General features: G+C 44.3%; 1 protein-coding gene across 1 annotated transcript in view; it reads right to left on the bottom strand.

Moving 5' to 3' along the window:
• The window catches only part of PTP4A3 (protein tyrosine phosphatase 4A3), a 114083-nt gene extending 103420 nt beyond the window's left edge, over nucleotides 1-10663 (bottom strand). Inside the window, exon 1 of the mRNA XM_063131186.1 lies at nucleotides 10647-10663. The gene's annotated coding sequence lies outside the window, so the exon portion shown is untranslated. The remainder of the gene's footprint in view (nucleotides 1-10646) is intronic.
• Between the last annotated feature and the right edge of the window lie 1990 nt (nucleotides 10664-12653).

The raw sequence follows: 12653 nt of genomic DNA on the forward strand, positions 1-12653 counted from the left end.
TAATTCTGCAGCACTTCCAAATAACATCTCATACGAAGATTCTGCATGTTTACTCAGAAGTAAGCAGGGTAAGCGTTAGGACTAAACTGAGCTAAATCACACAGCAGCTTTCTTCCCTAGCCCCCTCACCCCAGAAGCTACAAGCTCTTATCTCTGACCAGAGATAAGAGCTTTTTTTCCTTTGCTAAGGGCCATACTAAATATTCTGTAATCATGCATAGCAGAGCTATGCATGATTGGCTTAGTTACTTGAATATAAGCACATGTGACCCCGATCAGGACCACAGCAATTCCCAAGAGGAGGTTTAAGCTCCCCTCCTTAAGTTTTCATTCAGAAATCCCCCCCCCCCAACACACACACAGAGGAGGTGGGGTTTAAAGGAGAAAGAAAAGATGTCCCTATTGACAGTGGAATTTGGGGACAAAAATGAGAGCCAGGGAAGCTTAGATTTCCCCTCCGGAATCACCACAATCCCCATCCAAACCAGGACTGTGTATGCGTACATTCAACTAAGCTAGTTACGACTATGCGTGATTAGCAGAAAGTTTCGTTTGGCCTCGAGTGCTGAGATAGGGAGCATTTTTCAGTGTTCAGCAGGGAAAAGGTTTCTCCGATCGGCTGCTGATCAGAGATCAAAGCTTGTTCCTACCAGGAAGATGTAGCAGGGCCAGAGAATCTGTAGGCCAGAGGAAGAATCTGTAGGCCAGAGGCTCCCCATGCCTGCATTAAAAGACCTGTCACAAAGATTTCAACAGGTCTGTTGTACAAGAAACTTGAAATTTTAGAACTGGAAGCAACCAACTCTCCCAAACACTACTAATTGTTCGTGTTATTTGTACACCTCTTTGCAGATAAAGGGTTTTGCCATTTTTATTGATTCTCACAACCACTGTATGGGGTAGGTTAGATTGAGTGACATTTGTCAATAGCTGAGCGAGGATTTGAGCCTGCCATCTCCTAAACCTGGAGCTACACATTTACCTGAGACACTGCGGGTATCAGTGCCACATTCCTACCTATTACCTGCCACGTGTAGCGTAATCTGATGTCACATCTTATGCTTGTCTGTTCTCTTGTAACAGTATTGGCTACTGGAGGTAGTGATAGATTAAGTGATAACACAACATCATATCATACAGTAAATCCTTCGTAACATGTAGGCAGGGGCCAGCCCTACTATTAGGAAGTGTAGTTATTATTATTATTATTATTATTATTAATTATTTATTTATATAGCGCCATCAGTGTACATGGTGCTGCACAGTTGCATCCCCTAAGCTAGCCTCAGGCCTTCAGGAAGGGTGGATTTGATTTAAATCATGATTTAAATCACAATTTAAATCACTACTCAGAAAGACTTGATTTAATCATGTGGCTAAACTAGAGATGTGAAGGCCCGGAAAAACCCTGAAAAAACCACACATTTTTTTTTCTGTTTTTCCCTGAAGCCTTTTTTGGTTTTTTTCCCAAAAAAATTGGAAAAATTGGGAAAAAAAGAAAGAAAAAACGGATTACGGGATGTTTTATTTTAGCATGATGAATAAAATGTTTAAGACAAGGTGTTCAGATATTTACTTCTCCAAATGATTTCTAAAAACTGTACAGTATCAGATTATTACAATGTCTGTGCACCAAGGACAAGCAAGTCCTAGGTTGCAAACTGAGACTACAACTCTCAAATGCAAAAGGAAGATGCATTTCTGCCTCTAGGGAGCAGCACTGCATTGAAGCAGAGACTGAAACTAATACTGACAGCCATAGGTCAGAAAATGAGTCTGATTAAATTTCATGCATATTCATTGAATCTTGGGTCGTCCCCCGCCCCCAATTCTTCTCAGTTCTTTTTATGGGAATGGAGGCTTTATGTCTTGACGCTGGAGGACTAGCGAAGACATAAATAATTTTCTTTGTTACTAATGTTGATGGTTTCTTCAGTTGTTGTTTTTTTAAATTGTTTTTTGCCTGCTCCTCATAAACTGGCAGAACCAAAGAGGTTCCTTACAGTTCAGGTGTTCCTAACAGTTCAGGAGCTTGTAGCTCCATTTGTTACCAAAAAAAAGAAAAAAAGAAAAGAAAAGTAAATTAAATTAGTAATAATTGTTTGAATACACTACTTTTAATATACCAAATGTAATAATTTTATGCCAAACCAACTTGGACATAATTACATTTTATGTTCCTCAAGTAACAAAGTGACTTTCAATCTGTAAAAAGTGCTAATATTGCATTATTTTAATTTTCCAAAATTTTCCGTTTTTTCCCGAAAAAACGGGGAAAAGTGTTTTTTTTCCCATGGCTTCAAAATTTCTGGAAAGTTTACATCTCTAGACTTCACCCCACCCCAAAAGTGCACTCTTCCTTGCTATATTTTACACAACTCAGAGTTACCAAAGACTCATTCTTGCTGGTATAATCTTAATATTTACAAGCAGATGAAGGCTTCATTTTTAGAATAGCAACTTTTCAGATTTGATTATACTATTAGAAACACATCATATAGATAATTATGAAATCATTGCGAGGTGAACTATCTCCAGTTTAATAGGTTAATCATTCATATTTGGACAACTTTTCTGCTGTACTTTATTGGAAGGAGAAAAATAATCTTACAGAAACCTCTGGAAGAGCATAACATTGTGAATGGATTAATGGAATTCATTTACCAAAACGTTTAAACAGCCTCATGCTACATAATTAAAAACTAATCCTTATTTCATGATGAATAACCTTTGGACTATAATGTATCTTAAATACAAAACTATCTTTAGATATATTTTTCCTCAAAAAGCATTTTATTAAAAAAAATCCGATTTAAATAAAAAAATCCATTTTTTCATTTTTATTTTTTAAAATCATTGATTTTTATCCACCCTAGAATCATAGAATAGCAGACTTGGAAGGGGCCTACAAGGCCATCGAGTCCAACCCCCTGCTCAATGCAGGAATCCACCCTAAAGCATCCCTGACAGATGGTGGTCCAGCTGCCTCTTGAAGGCCTCTAGTGTGGGAGAGCCCACAACCTCCCTAGGTAATTGGCTCCATTGTCGTATTGCTCTAACGGTCAGGAAGTTTTTCCTGATGTCCAGCTGGAATCTGGCTTACTTTAACTTGAGCCCGTTATTCCGTGTTCTGCACTCTGGGAGGATCGAGAAGAGATCCTGGCCCTCCTCTGTGTGACAACCTTTCAAGTATTTGAAGAGTGCTCTCATGTCTCCCCTCCATCTTCTCTTCTCCAGGCTAAACATGCCCAGTTCTTTCAGTCTCTCTTCATAGGGCTTTGTTTCCAGACCCCTGATCATCCTGGTTGCCCTCCTCTGAACACACTCCAGCTTATCTACATCCTTCTTGAATTGTGGAGCCCAGAACTGGACGCAATACTCTAGAAGAGGCCTAACCAGGGCCGAATAGAGAGAAACCAGTACCTCACGCGATTTGGAAGCTGTACTTCTATTAATGCAGCCCAAAATAGCATTTGCCTTTCTTGCAGCCATATCGCACTGTTGGCTCCTATTCAGCTTGCGATCTACAACAATTCCAAGATCCTTCTCATTTGTAATATTGCTGGTTTAAAGCTACATACACTACCTATATGCTAGCCACCTGGCTGCTGGAACCATGGTTAAGAAATGACTGTGTCTAGAGCAAAAGGAAAGATTTGCACACACCTCTTTCCTTCCAACACTCTTCCTCCTAACCACTGTGTTAAGCAAACCCTTTAACGTAGATTCCTGCAATGAGCAGGGGGTTGAACTCGATGGCCTTGTAGGCCGCTTCCAACTCTACCATTCTATGATTCTCCTTGCCCTTCCCATAAGAAAATAAGAGCTGGACTAGACTGGACCAGACCAAGGTCCACCTAATCCAGCATTCTGTTGACATAGTGGCTGACCAGGGGCCATGGGAAACCTAGTACAGGACATCAGTGCAACAGTACCCTCCCACCCATGTCCCTCAGCAACTGGTGTACGTAGGCACACTGCCTCTGATACTGGAGGAAGCACATAGCTGTCAGAACTAGTAGCCATTGGTAGCCTTCTCCTTCAGGAATTTATCCAACCTCCTTTTACAGCCATCCAAATTGGTGGCCATCACTAAGTCTTGTAGTAGTAAATATCATAGTTTAACTGCAATGGGTTTCATGGGATGACCCCTTTGGGTTCTAGTATTACGGGAGAGGGAGAAAAATGTCTCCCTATCCACTTTCTCCACACCCTGCATCATTTTGTACACCTCTATCATGTCTCCCCTTAGCCTCCTTTCTTCCAAGCTAAACAATCCCAGTTGACGTAACCTTCCCTCATAGGGGAGATGCTCCATCCCCTTGATTATTTGAGTTGCCCTTTTCTGCACTTTTTCCAACTCCACAATATTCTTTCTTAGGAGCAGTGACCAGAAATGTACATATTATTCTAAGCATACTCGCAGAATAGATTTGTATAAGAGCCAACACTACATCTTGTGGTAGTTAAATTCCATAGTTTAACTATGCACTGTTAACCTTTTACATTATACAGCACCAAACCCTAGTTTTCCCACCCTGTGAGCAGTTACCACCCCCACAAAAACATCCGAAACAGCCAAGAATGTTGTGGCTAACACATTTATTATGACACAAGCTTCTATAGATCACGGTCCACTTCAGATGCGTAAAGTGTTCATCCTCCGTTACAAGCATATATATCAATTGTAATAAATGCTAAAGAAACAAGATGAATTCTGTGGAATATAAAGTAAACATAAAACTTATTAATTTATTTAATAAATAAATAAATAAATAAATAAATATAAAACAAGACCTCTTCACACTGACAAACCCCAGTGTTTCTTGGTGACTACGAGGGAAGGTTACAACAGCTGGGATTGTTTAGCTTGGAAAAAAGGAGGCTAAGGAGAGACATGATAGAGGTGTACAAAATTATGCAGGGTGTGGAGAATGTGGAGAGGGAGACATTTTTTTCTCCCACTCTCATAATACTAGAACCCGGGGGCATCCCATGAAACTGATTGTTGGGAGATCTATGACAAATAAAAGGAAGGACTTCTTCACACAGCACATAGTTAAGTTATGGGACTCACTACCAGAGGATGTGGTGATGGCCACCAATCTGGATGGCTTTAAAAGGGGGTTGGATAAATTCCTGGAGGCGAAGGCTGTCAATGGCTACTAGCCCTGATGGTTGTGTGCTATCTCCAGTATTCAAGGCAGTAAGCCTGTGTGCACCAGTTGCTGGGGAACATAGGTGGAAGGGTGCTGTTGCACCATGTCCTGCCTCGTTGGTCCCTGGCCGACGGCTGGTTGGCCACTGTATGAACAGAGTGCTGGACTAGATGGATCCTTGGTCTGATCCAGCATGGCACTTCTTATGTTCTTAAAACTTGTGAATTGGCTGTAAGTCCTGATAACTATGTGCTACCTCCAGTATCCGAGGCAGTAAGCCTGTGTGCACTAGTCGCTGGGGTACATGGGTGGGAGGGTGCTGTTGCACCATGTCCTCCTTTGTTGGTCCCTGGCCAATGGCTGGTTAGCCACTGTGTGAACAGAGTGCTGGACTACATTGACCCTCAGTCTGATCCAGCAGGGCACTTATGTTCCTATGCCTATTCTGTTCCAGAAGACGAGAAACTTTCCCCAGTCCTCCATCACAGCATGGGACTTTCAAGATTGTACCTTGATTGCTGCAATTCATTCACACAGGATAACCACCCCACCAATTTCCTGTACAATTCTTCAAAGGATCCCTCACTAACGTGACTTTAGCGTCAACAATCAAATCACTAACCAGACAATAGTTTTCTGTTTGCAGTGTAAGTTGCTAGTTATATTACTAATTAGCCATATAACCTTTATTCAGAATGTATTATTTTACACCTCCACCAATGTTCGTAAATCCAGCGCCTTGTTAATTACGTATCCCAAATGCTGTGCTGTACGTATCACTTTATTCCGGCTGGAGCAGAACACTATTCAACCCACGCCTTATAAGCAGAACTTTGAAACGGCCACACTCACAGATAATAATCCATCCTGACCTTTCTCCAAGAAGCTCAAGGGAGTTTCTGTGCGTCTTTCCCACTTTATTTTCACAACCCTGTGAAGTAGAATCATAGAATAGTAGAGCTGTAAGGGTCCTATAAGGCCATCGAGTCCAGACCCCCACTCAGTGCAGGAATCCATCCTAAAGCATCCCTGACAGATGGGTTGTCCAGCTGCCTCTTGAATGCCTCTAGTGCGGGTTACGTTGAAAGAATATAAATCTTCCAAGGTCAACCAGTAAGCATCATGGTTGAGTAGAAATTTGAACTCAGGTCACCCAGTCCAATCCCAACACTCTCACCATTAACCATACTGGTTTTCAACATCAGCTCATTTACTGGCCACAGAGAAGGTTCCCAAATGTGCTTGGTGCCAAGTTTGCTTGTGCTCAACCTGTCCACAACGCTGAACCAGTTTGATACTCAATTATATTCTTCTACTGTAAGCTCCATCCTTAGTTCCTTCTCACACTTCTTTCTATAAGCATGATTCCTAGATTAATTCTTCATTACAAGAGAATTATTTATACAGGAGTCCCTTGTACTACTTCCATGTAAGCAATCAGAAATCCCTAGACCGCTGCCTATTGGGTGGCCCCCCGAGAAGGTCTTTTTGGTGGCTGCTCCCAGACTATGGAACTCCCTCCCAATGTAGGCTAGCCTTTCTCCCTCTCTGCTGCCCTTCTGCTCGCAGGCAAAGATAAAGCATAGGCTGATATACCAACTGCGCCTTTATCTGGATAGAGATAGCCTGGCTATAGTTATACATGCTCTGATAACCTTGTGTCTGGATTACTGCAATGAGTTATACGTGGGGCTGCCTTTGAAAACGGTCCAGAAACTTCAGCTGGTACAAAACAGGGCAGCCCGTTTACTAGCAGGGACTGGCCGGCAAGATCACATCACGCCAGTCCTTTTCCAGCTTCGTTGGCTGCCAGTCCAGTTCTGGGCCCGATTCAAAGTGCTGGTATTAACATTCAAAGCTCTAAACGGCTTGGGGCCAGGTTATCTGAAGGAACGCCTCCTCTCATATGTACCTGCCCGGACCCTAAGGTCATCCTCAGGGGTCCTTCTCCGTGAGCCCCTGCCAAAGGAAGTGAGGCAGGTGGCTACCAGGAGCAGGGCCTTCTCTGCTGTGGCACCCCGATGGTGGAATGAGCTCCCTAAAGGGGTTCACCTGGCACCTACACTATACTCTTTTAGATGCCAGGTGAAGACCTTTTTATTTTCTCAACAATTCAACAGTCTAGCAACTTAATTTTAACTTTGCTGTTTTAAACGTGTATTTTAAATCTGTATTAATTTCTGCATTGCTGCTTGATTTTATCCCGACTTAAGTTTTTATATTGTATTTTATATTATGCTTTATATTTTGAATGGTTTTTATGGTTTTAATTTTTGCAAACCTCTTAGAGAGCTTTGGCTATTGGGCGGTATAAACATGCAATAAATAAATAAAGACTGCTTTATTTAAGAAGGTTTTTCGTGCATAAGTGAGTCTGGTGGGTTGGCTGCTGCTTTTAATAACATTTTCTTCTGTAATTATTTATGCTTTTGTTGCCTTTCAACATATTGTTTTAATCTATTTAATTGGTTTAATTGGGAGGAAGGCAGGGTACAAATGAAATCAATCAATCGGCTTCTTTAGGAGGCTCAAAATTTGAATCTTGGAGTGAGACAAGGATACACACTGCCCCAGCTGCCTGCACAGAAACACACACACACACAGAGGCTGGCCCAAGATATTTTGCTACCTGAGGCAAAGAACAACATGGCGCCCTCTCCAGAAGCCAACTGCATGGTTTATTCAACACTGACAATGGAAGAGCATCCTCCGTTGCACCTGAATGCAGCAGGTTAGCTTAGGGGGCACAGGGTGCATTCAGCTCTCTCCATCAACATCTTGCTGCCACCTTCCAGCCTCTGCCATCTGAGGCAACCACCTCACTCTGCCTAATGATAGGGCCAGCCCAATACATACACATACACACACACACACACACACACACACCCTTGCCATGTTGAATTGGAACGTCCGAACAGCGATCAGTGAGTTCGACTGCACAGTTACAGCACTGCGTGGAACTGGGAGATATGGAGTAGAAAAAGCAGTCCCAGAATGCTCAACGCCATCTCCCTGCCATGATTAGAATTTTAAACGCCTGTGGAGGGCTACTATTATTCCAAACTTTTGTAAACCGCCCAGAGAGTTTTGGCTATGGGGGCGGTATATAAATGCAATAAATAAATAAACTCTGCAAAAACTGTGTGTTGCACCATAATCCTGTGCCAACTTTATTATTAGATTCCCAACTCACAGGTGCTCAAGCGAAGTCGACAAAAGATTCAGCATTTTATTACGTCCTAAAGATGGATCACAAAAAAAAAACAGAGTAAAGCCAAGCGTACGCAATAGAAGGCCACAGACACTTCTGAGCCCTCCAATGAGTTTATCTGTATCGCATGCATGTTTGCAAAGATATGCTTGTGGGTATTGAACTTCACATTTGTAGTGGCGCCTCTAAAAAACGTTGTGTGAACAGCCAGACATCCAATTCAATACATTTCGAACGCTGCACTGATGGATGCCACCCATGTTCTCTGTGTGCCAAATGTAGGTCAGTTAAGAAAGACTTTTGTGGATTGATCTGCAGCATGCAATGCCACATTGGTACCCAACTCCATCAGCGTAGCCCAGGTGTGTCTGGGCAGGTTTATAATATGCACACGCCTCCAGGAAATACAAAAATTAGGAAGCTGGAAACTTGATTTCAATCGATGAGTTCAAGTCAACTCACTCTGCCCCACAGGGGCATCTTTACATTGTGTGAATCCCCTCCGATTACTGTCATCAAATAAACCCGCAGCACGGTTCGTAGTTCTCTACAACAGGTAAGTTGTGACAAGCACGAGACAGACACTTCTGCCCTGAACATCTCTCTACCTACATGCTAACTTAATTCAAGAACAAAAAAATGCCAAGCAGTTCCTTGGTTCCAAAACACAAAGTGTACCTCACTAACAGTGATAAAGGGGGTGTTTAAAGCTGTCTTCCCCAACCTGGTGCCCTCTAGATGCTTTGGACTTTACTACCCAGAATTCCAGACTATTGGCCATGCTTACTGAGGCTTATGGGAGTTGAAGCCCCAAACATCTAGAAGAAACCAGGTTGACGATGACCGTTTCAAAGATTCAAGTCCCAACTCAGAAATTACTAGCTCACAAATAAATCCAGTTATCTCATCCAGCGTTCCTGGACCATTTCCATTGATTTTGATACCATTCACACCAAACCATGCTCTCCGCACAGAATTTACTCCTGGTAAATACTCAGTGGGCCTGTTCAGACGACACGCTAAACCACGGTTAGGCCACTAACCCTTTACCAGAAAAAGGTCAGTGAACATGCTTAAACCGTGATTATGTAGCCACAGTGGCTAGGAATGGTTTACACGATATGCTAAGTCATGGTTCACACGACATGCTAATATCAGCTCAAAACGCTTAACCATCATGGCTTAGCGTGTTGTCTGAACGGCGTCAATGGGACTGTCCGCATGAGAGAAAAGCTTTGTTATCCGGCACCAAACCTCACGCTTAAGCTACACAATCAGATCAGCACATGGAGAACACGGGCAGCCCCAACGCGTGCAGCACATGACCTGTGCCGAACTGGGCGCGCGACTCTTCCGCGATACATGCATCCTGCGGGAACAGCCCCACCGCCCCAGCCCTCCTTTGGCACCCACGAAGCGGTGTGCCCAAAAGGTGCCCCTCCTGGTCACGCCATGCTTCACCCTGGACGGCGCCAGATGCGCTCAGCTTACTCTCCAAGCGCGCTCCAGCCTGCCGGCGCTCACCGCTGTGGGTCAGACCACAGCGCACCAAGGAACACACCACATTGCATTTACCGCACATCCTTTCTCAGGCAGCCCCTTTTTCTGGCGCACGAACACCGAGTTGGTGCGCTAGAAATGAGGCTGCTTGAGAGGGAGGAAGGGAAGGGAAGAAAGAAAGAAAGAAAGAAAGCCACCTGACAACGAAGATCAAGCATGCAAGCTGCATCTTTTTTGTCCCACATCCCATGCCAGTGCATGGGACACCCCACCACCACTCCTCACTGCTCCTTGCAAGGAACCAATGCCCTTCTCTCGACCCCCAGCTCCTAAGATCGTGGACTTTGGAAAGGGGGTGGGGGGTGGGGAGAGAAGGAGGAGGGGTCTGCAAGGCAGCCCGCCCCACCCCCAATTTTCTGCAGGGCAGCCCGCCCCACCCCCAACGCCTCAGTTCACTGAGACCCCTCCCCGTTATACACACACACACACACGTAACGCCCCCACCCCTCGGGCTCCCCAATTCGCAGAGCCGCCCGCGACTGCAGCCGGTGGACCTTGCACGTGCATGCATGCTCCCTCCCTCCCTCTCTCCCCTCCCCACCCCCACCACGCCTTGCAGCAGCACAATGCCGGCGCCACGCGCAAGACAATGCCCATCCGTCCGCGGTGCAGAATGCCACGCGATGCAAGCATGCAAAAACGCCCTGCCCCGAGCAGATAGGAACAAAAGAGAAAGGAGAGAAGCGACACACACGCACACGCCCGTCTTCACTGACCTGATTTGCAGGCTGCCAGCCGGCCGGACGAGCGGCCGCCCCAGTAGTAGCAGCAGCAGCAAACGCCGCCTCGCGCGTGCCGAACCGGGCGAGAGAGGCGGAGTGCGCGTGCGCGCCTCCCAACGTTCTACGGCAGCGCGCGCGAGGCTGAGTACTGGAGAGGGGCGGAGGGGGAGAGGAAGAGGAAGGGGGAGGGGGAGCACGTCCACCAATCGGAGCACGTCCCTCCTCCTCCGCGCCGCCGCGCCCAACCCTTTCTCTCGCGGCCGCGAAGGGTCAGGCCCCGCCCACTCCTTTCTGTGGCGAGATGCTGGAGGCGAGGGTCGTTGGAGCCGTGGCCACGTGAGGAGGCGCAGCCAATCAGAAGTCAGGTTGAGGAAGGGTGGGGCGAATGGAGCCTTGACTAGGGCTTCTTTTCTCTTTCCCTCAGGCAGATGTTCAACAGGTGTTGTTCAGGGGGGAGCTTTACCTGTTGGACTTCTGCCTGTCACATGGCTGTTAAAAGGCACAGGAGCCCAGCCAGGAAGAGAGAGAAAATACCAACATCATATTATTTATTATTATTATTAATTATTATTTATTTATTACATTTATATACCACCCCACAGCCGAAGCTCTCTGGGCGGTTTACAAAAGTTTAACCTTAGTACCACCAGTCCCTCACCTCCACCCAAATGGAGCCTTTTTTGGCTGAGGAGCGGGGTATAAATATGATAAATAAATAAATAAAACTGCTGTTAAAGGCACAGGAAGGCTGCATTTTAGAATAATTTATATATATATATATATATATATATATGTATATTTCTATACCACCCAATAACCAAAGCTCTTTGGGCAGTTCACAAGAATTTAACCCCCCCCCAAAAAAAATCCAACATGATTAAATACAATATAAACTTCACATTATAAAATAGAAATAAAAATAAGAGCCGAAATAAAATCTTGTACCAATGCAAAGATTTAAAATCCACTTACAGAATTAAAACAACGGAAACTGAAAGACTATAGCAACCTTTCGATAAAGTGGAAAGAGAAAATGGTTTCCGGAGGGAAGTTGGGAATGTCTAATAAATATACATACACACCTTGTGCCAGATTTTTTGGATGTGTGGAGATGGAATTACTTTTTTTTGCTAGCTCTGCTTCTGTGCTGTTGTTCGCAGCCTGACAGAAAAGTATTTTTTTTTTTAGGTTTATACTCTACATTTTTATAAAATATTCAAGGCAGCTTATAAGAAAAAATAAAGAGTAATGATAAAAAAGGTATAAAAAACCCAACAATTTTATTCAGCCCAAACCTGTACATGTCTACTCAGAAGTAAGTGAGTTCAATTGGGCTTACTCCCAGCCTGAACTTGCAATCCTATGCATGCTTATCTAGGAGTAAGTCCCATGGAACTCAATGCAACCTAAAACCTAAAGAAGCAGTAGGAGCATACCAGTGCAATCCTATATATGTCAACTCAAAGTAAGTCCCATTGATCTCAATGTGGGTTATGTTCAGATAAATGGCTATAAGATTGTGGTGTAAAATAACTACGGATGGTAACCAACAAGAGCTTGCTGAAATAAAACTGTGAGTCTTTTCTTAATATGGAAGAAAGGGGTCTGGAGACAAAGCCCTATGAAGAGGGACTGAAAGAACTGGGCACGTTTAGCCTGGAGAAGAGAAGATTGAGGGGAGACATGAGAGCACTTGAAAGGTTGTCACACAGAGGAGGGCCAGGATCTCTTCTCGATCCTCCCAGAGTGCAGGACACGGAATAATGGACTCAAGTTACAGGAAGCCAGATTCTGGTTGGACATCAGGAAAAACTTCATCACTGTTAGAGCAGTACAACAATGGAATCGATTTTCTAGGGAGATCGTGGGTTCTCCCAAACTAGAGACATTCAAGAGGCAGCTGGACAGCCACCTTTCAGGGATGCTTTAAGGTGGATTCCTGCAATGAGCAGGGGGTTGGACTCAATGGCCTTATAGGCCCCTTCCAACTCCACTATTCTA

Source organism: Elgaria multicarinata, chromosome 7 (assembly GCF_023053635.1).
Source record: "Elgaria multicarinata webbii isolate HBS135686 ecotype San Diego chromosome 7, rElgMul1.1.pri, whole genome shotgun sequence".
In the NCBI taxonomy this organism is placed as follows: Eukaryota; Metazoa; Chordata; class Lepidosauria; order Squamata; family Anguidae; genus Elgaria; species Elgaria multicarinata.